Consider the following 12,340-nt stretch of genomic DNA (forward strand, 5'->3'; position numbering starts at 1 on the left):
TTCGGCGATTTCGTATGCATGATTAGAGTTTACTCGCAAATTGAGATTAATACCCCCCTTCGGAGATGAGGAACGTTATTATTAACGTGTGCAAAACACCACTGTCTCCAGGCGATAACATGTCCAACCGTTCAACATACAAGATTATAATGGTGAGGTTGTGTGACATTAGCTTGTAACAATATGAGAATCGTTTTATTACCGAGAATGTAAAGGGTAGAGCTTTTAAAAGAAGAAACAGACAAGATGTACACAGTTCGATATATATATACAATATGGCCTCCCCCAAAGAAACATGTAACCATCCTTTAGGTTATGCAACTTCTTTATATCGATTTCTGAAAGTTGTATATGTACTTCAGATAGTATTGGGGATTTCTAAAAATAAACCCCAAACCACTGACAAATTAAAGGAACAGATGACATGTTTTCTATCGAATCAGAGTTGAGATTTGTGTGACAGCATGTCAAGCATTCCGTCGAAGATGTCATGATTGTTTGAATGCTGGTGGAGCACAGTTTTAACACCTTAAATGGTACAGCAGTGGATGAACAGTTAATTTGTTGTATGTTTATATTAATGAGGATGGTTGGTGGCTTGTAGGTTCATTTAATATAGTCGTATGAGTATTAGAAATGTTGGTTCATTTTTGGTGCATCCTGTATTTATATATACATATGATGGGTATGCGGGAGTTAGATGCCATTTGACTGATGGCAGGCAGTGCAGGTACGTTGTAAATTTCTCGTTCCAGCACATAAGACACTTTTCTGTTCCAATCATAAAAATAAGCAAGTTCGTTTTCCGAATAACTGTGTTCATAACTTGCACATTGGTGATACAAGTTATTCACCTCTGTTTTTTTTTCTGTCCAAATGATTAATATAAAGTTTTGTATAGGGAGTTAGTGAATGTACTACATCGAGTTTCATAGTAAAGTTGCTTCCAGCTAGACTAGAAAACGACATGATATGATAATTAACAGAGAGCAGCACTGTTGGCTAATACGACATCCACGAAACGATATGATATGGTGATTAACAGAGAGCAGCACTGTTGGCTAATACGACATCCACGAAAAAACATGATGTGGTGATTAACAGAGAGCAGCACTGTTGACTAATAACGTTCTAAAATTGACAGAGAACTGTAATGTTGGCTAACAACATATCTCAACAACTCTTTTAATTCATTCACAGAGAGTCGCGTGTTGTCAAGCAGTTAGTGTTCCTGGACAGTGATTTCGAGTATTCACAATTCACATGTTTTTATCGCAAGGATACGTTCCGCACACTGGAAACGTGGGTGCACTGTAAGAGTGACAGTCAAATTCCACTATCCAGTCACACAAGAGTAGCCCAAGAGTTGGCAGTGGACATTTCTTAATTTCTGTAGGATCTGAGATTTGGAACCTGTCTTGGATTTTTATTTTTTAATCTAAAGACGGAAGTGTGTGTTTTCTTATAGCAAAGCCACATCGGACTATCTGCTGTAGTATTTATTAGTTTCCGTCTTTAGCTCCCCGCTGGTACAGCGGTAAGTCTACTGATTTACGACGCTAAAATCAGGGGTTTGATTCCCCTCGGTGGGCTCAGGAGATAACTCGATGTGGGGTTGCTATAAGAAAACACACATTACCCCCCATAAAATCCCATTCCAGATAGCAGTCTCAAGGCTTAAGTTGTTATCTTCAAAATATCTCCTACCTGTTCCTTCATTTTCCTCTATAAATTAAGTACCAGTGATAGGTGTTGTCCATTGATTACTTTCTATTTACACTATTAATTTAAAACGTAGTTATGCGCAGATAACCCTTTAATAGCTTTGTGTGAAAATTCGAAAATAAAATAATAAATAGCAAAGGTGGTAACTCACAACTAGAGGTCGCTATCACTCAGACACACGCATGCACCAGCCATGGTATTAAACGAGTCAGTTGGAAACGCTGTTTTATTTTGTTCATACTATAATATAGTCATTGTAGTACATTCTTTTCTATCGCAGGGTTGATATAATTTCATTATACAATTTATACTATCTATTCGTTAGTCTGAATATTGAATATAATGAAAAATTTAAGACAGTCGTCAGACTACGTTACATAGTGAGAGTTAATATATTAGTCTCAAAACAATAAGATTCATAGACATGAACATTTAATCTATTTTTCAAATATCTATTTTCATATTTTACTACATATATGTATATAGACACACAAAATTTGTTCACCTAATTTTATTTGTAACTTCTTGGAGGCCCTATCGTAGCTTCGTTACTTCTCAAAGATGATATAATAAAACTTTGATTAATTAAAATCATTGAATACAATTGAAGTCACATAAAACTAGTAACAATTTATTTTAAGTAAATCTGGCAAGTTTACTGTACAGTTAGTAAATGAGAGATATCTGCGTTGATTTTATTGTGCTCTATTTACTATCTAAATGTTGTTAGTCCTCAAACTTACCCCTTCCTATTTGTTTGGTTTGTTTTTGAATTTCGCTCAAAGCTACACGAGGGCTATCTGCACTAGCCATCCACAATTTAACAGTGTAAGACCAGAGGGAAGGCAGCTAGTCATCACCGCCAACTCTCGGGCTACTCTTTTACTAACGAAAAGTAGGATAGATCGTCACATTATAACGTCTCCACGGCTGAAAGGGCGAGCATGTTTCATGTGACGGGGATTTGAACCCGCGAACGTCGGATTACGAGTCGAGTGCCTTAACCACCTGACCATGCTGGGCCGCCTATTTGTTTAGAGTTTTAGTATAATCTGAATTTAACCAATAGAGTTAGTGGAAAAATATGCAGATAAACGTACCTTAGAAAGTTACCAAACATTATGAGTGACGTTTTGTTTTTTCTTTATATATATATATTGTGAATAAATTTATATTTAGCATTTTCCTTTACTTACTATTATTATTTATTTTCATAAAGTTCATAAGACAAAGTCATGAAGTACTATCAGTGTAGACAAATACTTCAGATTTTATATTTTAGGTTTCGTGAACGATAAAATATATCTACTAAATAAATGGTATATTTTTAAATATGTGATGTATACCACAGAATACACACACACTAGATTCAATGCAACGTTTAATGTATAACACATAATACACACTAAATACACTACAACATTTAATGTATAACGCATAATACGGACACTAGATTTAATACAACATTTAATGTATAACGCATATTTCAGACACTAGATTCAATACATTTAATGTATAACACATACTAAATTCAATACATTAATGTATAACACATAATACACTAGATTCAGTGCAACATTTAATGTATAACACATAATACACACTAAATTCAGTACAACGTTTAATGTATAACACATAATACGGACACTAGATTCAATACAACATTTAATGTATAACGCATATTTCAGACACTAGATTCAATACATTTAATGTATAACACATACTAAATTCAATACATTAATGTATAACACATAATACACTAGATTCAGTGCAACATTTAATGTATAACACATAATACACACTAAATTCAGTACAACGTTTAATGTATAACACATAATACGGACACTAGATTCAATACAACATTTAATGTATAACACAGCGCAATAATTAGAAAAGTCAGAAAAGGTTTGTCGTTTAAAAGTGGAAAGGGTAAATGATACTAAAATAGAATTGAATTTGACATTTTATGACAAGAAGAAATATTGCATGTACGACAGTTTGTACCAAGGCCAGTCAGTCAGTGACGAACCTCTCTCAGGCTTATATAATATTAAATTCAGTGCAGAGCAAACTGCTTACTTGGGTCAAAAATAAACATCAGCCAAGTAATGAGAAAAGGCAATTAAGTATACTGTTACCTGTAGAGATTAGAATGCATTGCTTCATCATTTGGACTATATTCGGCTGTTTAAACGCAGAAGTAATAGTATCAAAATAATCTTATGTATATTGAAAATAAAAAATAAAAGAGATATACAAAGGTAAATAGTGATAGATTAAACGTTGTTGCTGGAGCCTGTCTCGCTTCCCTGTGATCGGTGTTTCGAAGTGTAGGAAAGCGCCACGCTGTTTCGATTCTGACCAATGAACGTGATGCGACAGAATTACGTAATATTATGAATGACAGCCCGTTTCTTTGGCCGGTTCTAAACTCTTCTGGCATCTAAGTTAGATCAATCAATCACACTGTTATCGGGAACGTATATAAAAATTATTGAAAAAAAAACTATCTCAATAATCAATGATTTATCGTAACAGTATTCTCGGTAAAGGTATTGAATAATTACATTGTTGCTCTAGTCTTTTAACAGAACCATTAACTCCTTTTTAACATGTGCTATTTGTTAAGTTGGTTTTGATGCAAAAATATCACTGGTCTATTTGTGCTGTGACCACTACGGGGACCGTACATTGATATTTATCATTATAAACCCCAAAGCTTACCGATAAGTCACCAGAGATCCCAACTGTTAGGTAATTAACATCATCAAATTGTTTGTTTGTTTTGAAATCGCGCAGAGCTACTCGAGGGTTATCTGCGCTATCCGTCCCTAATTTAGTAGTGTAAGACTAGAGGGAAGGCAGCTAGTCATTACCACCCACCGTAAACTTTTCTACCAACGAATAGTGGGATTGACTGACACATTATAACGCCCCCACGTATGAAATGGCGAGCATGTTTGGTGGGACGGGAATTCGAACCCGCGACCCTCGGATTACGAGTCGAGTGCTTTAGCCACCTGGCCATACTGGGCCACATCATCAAATGAATGCAATATGGTTAATGACAAGAAACCCACTTGAAATAAAAAGGTATCTCTGAACGGGTATTAACACTTATTTATAAGGCGAGAACAACGTTTCGGCCTTCCTACGTCATCTATAGGTTAAGAAAGGTGGTGAAATATTATGGCATGTTTCAGGTTTAATTCAATCTTTCTGTAGGACAGTGGTAAGTTTATGGACCTATGACGAGCAAAAATGTTTTTGTTCTGAAACAGTGATGTGCAAGACTTCGTCCATAAAGTGTCATTTTGAAACTGTTCTTAAATGGATTTGTAATAAGAGTGAGAAAGAACAAAAAGACCACATTTCTCTGGAAGACAGCAACAACAACATGCAGTCAAATGTTTTGATGAAACTTGTTTCAGGTAGTTCCAACTTAGTTACTGCTAGTTTTGAGATTATTGCTCAACATGGAAAACCACTTACTGATGGGCAGTGTATTCGAGAATCATGACTATGATATGGTCCTTTCATTTTTAACGGTTTACCAAAAAAAAAAAAATTCAGCGCATTAAGAAATTGTAAGTGAGTAAGAAACACAGTAAAATATAGAATATTACAGATGGAAACAAACATAGCAGAACAACTAACAAAAGATATTTGTCTTGATGAGATCACTGATGTTACATCATCAGCTAGGCTAGTCATTATTTCTCGATTTAGTAGGGATGATGAAATCTGTGAAGAACTGGTTAACTTGGTAACCTTACCTGAACACACCACATGGGCTGAAATATGTAAGACAGTAGTAGACGAATTATCCAGTCGACAAGTTGACCTTTCAAAAATAGTTTCCGTGACAACTGATGGTGCACCCTTGGTAAAGAAGAAGGTTTTGTAAATCTGTTTGCAAAATATGTTGGACATCCACTGGTTCACTTTCATTGTATTATACATGAGGAGGCTTTGTATGCAAATGTTGGCCTTAAAGAGCTTGACAAAAGTGATGGAAATTATAACCAAGTTCATTTTATTTCTGCGCATGCCTTGAAATAACAAATTTAGACTTTATTGAGAGAAGCGAATTCGGTGTACACAGGACTACTTATGTACGACAATGTTCGTTGACTATGTAGAGATTCTGTCCTTAAACAATTTGTTGAGTGTTTGGATGAAATTCGTCTGTTTTTGGCAAATGAAAAATTTTCTCGTCAAGAATTATTTGATGTTTGGATCTGTAGATTGATGTTTTTTACAGATTTCTTCTCACATATAAATGACTTGAACACCAAATTGCAGGGATCTGACAAAACACTTGATGTTATGTTTGATAACATTAAAGCTTTTGAAATCAAACTGAAAGTTTTTAAACGTGATGTTTACAATGGCACTTTTAAATATTTCCCGAACCTAAAAAAAACACATCACATATCTTGAAATTCATGATAAAATATACATTCGGAGGTTGTTAATAGAATTTTCAAACATCATTAAATTAACTGTTGAACTATTTACTTTGAGATTTAATAAGTTCAAGTTACTTGAATAATCCACAAAGTATACAGACAGTGTAACATTAGACAAACTGAATTTTGAAATGTTGCAGTAGATTGACTTGGATAATTTTAAAATGTAATTGATTGATTCACAAAGCAACTCAATTTGGAGGCAGAAATTTGTCGACTTAAGAGCTGAATTAGAAAAGAGATCAGTAAGCAGCTGGAATAACACAGAAAATAAAGTTCTGAAACTCTGTTCCTGAAACTTGTAACTGTATAAATAATGTCACAATGACAGTATTAATTGTATTTTAATCAACATATTTATGTGAGTCTTTATTATCAGTAATGTGTAATTATAGGAATAGACTTGTTGATGAAACTAGTGCTGTATGTATAGCTCTCAAAACAATCAAACACAAGTCTGATATAAAATATCTGTCATCGTTGGCGCAGCTGTAGAAGTCTCACTGAGACTAAAATATGTTTATTTTCCTTTCCTTGGTGTTTCAAACAAATGTATGTCATCTGAGGGCTATCTGCGCTAGCCGTCTCTAATTTAGCAGTGTAAGACTAAAGGGAAAGCAGCTAGTCATCACTACCCACCGCCAACTCTTGGGCTACTATTTTACCAACGAATAGTGGTATTGACCGTCACGTTATAACGCCTATATGGCTGAAAGGGCGAGAATGCTTGGTGCGACGGGGATTTGAACCTGCGACCCTCAAATTACGAGTTGAACGCCTTTACCCACCTGGCCATGCTGGACCCTCTAGTGAAGGCAAGAATGTGTCTCTGTATGTTTCTCACTCTGCGGAGAAACTGCGCCATCTAGGAGCAATCTGTACGCCTTAAAATAAAATGGCGACTAGACGATTACTTGCACCAATGTAGCGTTTGGTTATAGTCGTCTTATCGAAATTCATATTAACAAAGAAATTTGTTAACCAGCAATTTAGATAAGATTAATTTTCCCTGTGTGTAAAGTGAATTATTCTTTATGAAGTACAACAGTTGAAAATATACAGTATACACATTCGTTCACTCAAGAGATCACCAACCCAGACATCACTAATGCATCAGCCGGCAGTCGACTGGAGATAGCGGTACCATGGAAACACGCGTCATTAAAACGAGTTGTTGGTTTTGTGTGCGTATGCTGACAATGGCTAGTGTATTACAATAATTAGGAATATTTTAAGATTTTAGTGGAAATTAATAACAAAGTATGCATATTAGGTAATATTAACGACAAGCGTTTGGCAATACATTTAGTCGTCGTGAGTCTAATGTGAACAGCCAACAGAATTTAATAAAAAATAATTCAAAACACAATAAAAGCATCTTTTACTGTAGACAAGCTGTTTGTTTGTTTTTGAATATCGCGCAAAGTTACTGAGAGCTATCTGCGCTAGCCATCCCTAATTTAGTAGTGTAAGACTAGAGGAATGCAATTAGTCATCACCACCAACCACAAACTCTTGGGCTCCTCTCCACTAACGAATAGTGGGATTGACTGAAACAGTATAACGCTCCCACTGCTGAAAGGACGTGTATTTTAGTGTGATGAGGATTCGAACCCGTGACCCTCGGATTAGGAATTGAGTGCCGGGCAGGACAAGCTGTTATATTTATTATTAAAACGTTTATATCCATAGTATTGAGTCATCATAAATTAAGAACACATTAAAAAATAACTCGATGATATGGACCGAAATATTGTAATTATTAATATAATTACTTTCCTTCTGTAAAATTTAACGGTACTGTATTTTTAATTAAAATCTGTTTTACCTATGATTTGTTTTCAATTTTTCAACAAACGACTCACCAGTTTCTCTGTGTGTTTGAGAACTTGAAATTTTTTCTGCATGACAGTGCAATTATACACACAGGCTTTCACATAAGCATTCGCGTAGTCTACTCGTATTAAAATTAGAGAATAAAAACAAACCAGTTTAATTAAAGTTAAGCTTAAATAATATGTTGTTGGGCTAGAATTTATACTAAACATCAAAAACTGGATATTGGTATTTTTCTAAAATATTCATCTTAAGTTTGGCGTCTGTAATATACACCTGGTGATGAAAAATCAAAGCTTATTCGTCACTGTCGATTATCATCCGTACGAAAATAGTAAACCTAATGTAACAACATATAAAAAATAACTTTTCTTGTTTATCAAACAGGGGAAGACTTATACAATACTGATGTTTTTCCTTCACTTGGGTAAAAAATGAAAAACTTGATAATAATTGTCAATTTAGAAGCCTCATTTGACTTTCGCACTTTTCTGTATCACAGAATACAAAAAAAAATCAAGTTACATAAAGTTGGCATGATTGTCTCACTTCTTTATAAAAAATTAATCTTAAGTTTGGCATCTATGATATTACCTAGTGATGAAAAATTCAAGCTTGTTTGTCATTGTCAAATATCATTATTTCTATGTCCTTCCGAAAAGGCCCGGCATGGCCAAGAGTGTTGAGACGTTTGACTCGTAATCCCGGTCGCACCAAACATGTCCGCCCTTTCAGCCGTGGGAGCGTTATCATGTGACGGTCAATCCCACTATTCGTTGGTAAAAGAGTAGCCCAAGAGTTGGCGGTGGGTGGTGATGACTAGCTGCCTTCCCTCTAGTCTTACACTGCTAAATTAGGGAGGGCTAGCGGAAATAGCTCTCATGCAGCTTTGCGCAAAATTCAAAAATAAACATTGGCAAGAGATATTTGAGGCCCGGCATGGCCTAGCGCGTAAGGCGTGTGACTCGTAATCCGAGGGTCGCGGGTTCGCGCCCGCGTCGCGCTAAACATGCTCGCCCTCCCAGCCGTGGGGGTGTATAATGTGACGGTCAATCCCACTATTCGTTGGTAAAAGAGTAGCCCAAGAGTTGGCGGTGGGTGGTGATGACTAGCAGCTGCCTTCCCTCTAGTCTTACACTGCTAAATTAGGGACGGCTAGCACAGATAGCCCTCGAGTAGCTTTGTGCGAAATTCCCAAACAAACAAACAGATATATTTGAATACAACTAATGCAATATTCTAAAAAAATTATTCTTTAATATATCTCTGGTAAATGACTTGGATACGACCCTGCGATTGCATCAATTTATTACGGTTGTAAATTTATTCGCCTTGCACAAAACTTGAAAACTAAATTTCTAAACGAATACGATTCAAGGGAACTATTTTTCCTCGCGTGTTGTTAATCATTGTTTAATTGTAGCCTAAACTACTGATCACCTAACTAAAGTTGTTTGTTTTGAATTTCGCACAAAGTTACTCGAGAGCTATCTGTGCTAGCCGTCCCTAATGTAGCAGTGTAAGACTAGAGGGAAGACACCCACCGCCAACTCTTGGGCTACTCTTTTACCAACGAATAGTGGGATTGACCGAAACATTATAACGCCCCCACGGCTGAAAGGGCGAGCATGTTTGGTGCGACTGGGATTCGAACCCGCGATCCTCGGATTATGAGTCGAGAGCCTTAACCTCTTAGCCACGTCGGGCCTGACAGAAGTTGTAGGAGTCAACTTCTCTCAGTATTACTGAATCTATTTCATAAACGTTTGTTGTTCATTGAAATAAATTTTGCATGTTGACAGTGGCACAGACAATAGGGGGCCGATTACTCCCACACGCTATACAGTGGAGCGCCATTAAGCCGCGGACCAGTAAACCGCGAAATCGCTTAAACCGCTGTAGCAAGTCTTGTGAACGATGTGAGCGAGGATTATCGCGGCTCACCGCTAATTTAAGAACGTGTAAAAACGCGGCTTACGAATTTAATCCTGGCTTTATAACTTCAAGGGGATATTTAAAAGGATTTGCTTTAATTTGGGAAATAAATAAAATATATTACAATAGAAATCGACCGTTAATCTACCTTATCCGCTCTCTATGTCAGCTTTATGGAGGCCGCCATTGTTACCGATTCACACCTCTCCATACATTAAAGTTAATCCGCGGTAAATCCGTGAAAAAAGTGATCAGTAATTAAAGTATTATTTTTAATTCGATAATCCGATATAATTATCATGGAATGGCCCGGATGAGGCTCCTCGGCGGAGCTGTTGGCGACTTCGGCTTTTCAGTCACAAAGGTTTAAGTCGCGGTTAAGCAGGTTGACCCCCCAAATATCGCGGCTTAACGGCGCTCCACTGTATTTGTGTAGAGGGCGCAACTGTGAATAGTAGTGGTTACCGTGATTTAGAGAAATTTCTGCATGGATCAAACCAACAACGAAATCTTAATTTAAAATATTCTACATTTTTATTCGTTAAAAATATATAGTACAACGTCATCAATTAACCTAGTGACAAAACCTTCATATCTATAACATGCCTGTAAATTGTAGGTGCATTTAAAGCGCAGTAGCTCCCCCTGGAGTAAAGATATTCCTACGTTAATGCTTGGGAAAATAATGCGATATATGTATGGTTTGCTGTAGTGGAGAGTTCTTGTAAAACACTTGATCACTCACGAGAGAACACGTTTCTTTTATCGTCACACTGGTACTAATGTATTTTTAAGCCCTTGTACTGGAACGTTGCTGTCAGATGCCACCTGTTAAGCGATAACAAACACAATGGCACGTCAACTGCATGCCATCTCTCAGGATCCAACTTCTCTACATGGAAACAAAGATGAGAAATATACAATTAAGGTAATTATTTTACTCAGTATATTCTGGTTCAAGAAACCAGTTCAAACGAAAAACTAAGAGTGTAGTTGTTAAGTGTACCATATAAAGCGGCCAACTTATTAAATTTAATAAGTCTACTGGTCTAATGTACACGAATTACGTTTCAAGAAATTTATTGTAGTATACAAAATGTCAGTAAATTTTGCGTTACAGCTGCCCTCCCATTCAATGGCATAACAGCAAGTCTTCGGATTTACCAGGAAGTTTCGATATCTATGGTGGGCAGAGAACAGATATTCTATTGTATAGCCTTGTGATTATCTTTAAACTAACGAACTAATATTAATTAACCTAAAACTGCCGGTTTATTTCTATGCCGTTAAGTGCAATGGAATCCACAGACTGCATCATATAGAATCGAAATGAATCTACATGTTTTTGCTTACTTGCTATTATGAACACCTAGCGACCCCCCGCGGTGAGATTAATTAATATTAATGTGATTTTTGAGTGACTTTTGTTTCATTAAGAATACTTTGACAAACAAAATGACGGACACATGAGCAGCATTGTGTACAGCTGTTTAGTTTTTATTGTTTTTTTTTTTTAAACAAAGCTACAATAGCTATTTGCTGTGTCCACCGCGAGAAATCCAATCCTGTAATTTAGCGATGTAAATCTGACTACTGTCCTACCAGTTGTTTATCAAAATGTGTTTACCGAGTCCATGAGCTGTACCCCATTAGCAATTCCAGGCTTGGAAAAATAATTTCCGAAAATACCCACGATAATCCATCAATATTTTTATCTCCTCCAGTTTTATTTTGTTTTAATATTGAATCAAGACGTCATTTTAGTGAACTACTTTATAACACCTTAGTTTTTATAATACATGACAAGAGACGAATTCATTAATTCTGAAGGTGTGATAGACGGAGACAAGTAAACTATAGTAAACGCGTACATTAGTTCTGAAGGTATGATAGAAGGACACAAGTAAACTACAGTAAATGGGTTCAATGATTCTGAAGGTGTAAAAGAAGGTAACAAGTTAACTACAGTAAACGAGTTCAATGATTCTGAAGGTGTAAAAGAAGGTAACAAGTTAACTACAGTAAACGGGTTCAATAATTCTGAAGGTGTAATAGAAGGACACAAGTAAACTACAGTAAACGGGTTCAATAATTCTGAAGGTGTAATAGAAGGTAATAAGTAAACTATAATAAACAGGTACATTAGTTCTGAAGGTGAGATAGAATGTAACAGGTAAACTATAGTAAACAGGTACATTAGTTCTTTAAGCACTGCAGATAAGAGATAAAGATAATTAACCGTAATTTTAGATAGTTATATATATAGTTATATATATTATATACCATCAAATAAAACCACTTGCCACTTTTACAAATATAGTAGAGGAGAAGCAGTAAATACCATACAACATATTATCAGTTCTAGAAGTGTC

At 36.0% G+C, this 12,340-nt stretch overlaps 1 pseudogene across 1 annotated transcript in view; it reads left to right on the forward strand.

Moving 5' to 3' along the window:
* Window positions 1–10,693: 10,693 nt before the first annotated feature.
* LOC143254296 (endothelin-converting enzyme homolog) overlaps window positions 10,694–12,340 on the forward strand; it is an 81,650-nt pseudogene continuing 80,003 nt past the window's right edge. Inside the window, exon 1 of the transcript XR_013030127.1 lies at window positions 10,694–10,896. The product of XR_013030127.1 is annotated as an endothelin-converting enzyme homolog (transcript). The remainder of the gene's footprint in view (window positions 10,897–12,340) is intronic.

The sequence above is a fragment of the Tachypleus tridentatus genome, chromosome 6, assembly GCF_004210375.1.
Source record: "Tachypleus tridentatus isolate NWPU-2018 chromosome 6, ASM421037v1, whole genome shotgun sequence".
In the NCBI taxonomy this organism is placed as follows: domain Eukaryota; kingdom Metazoa; phylum Arthropoda; class Merostomata; order Xiphosura; family Limulidae; genus Tachypleus; species Tachypleus tridentatus.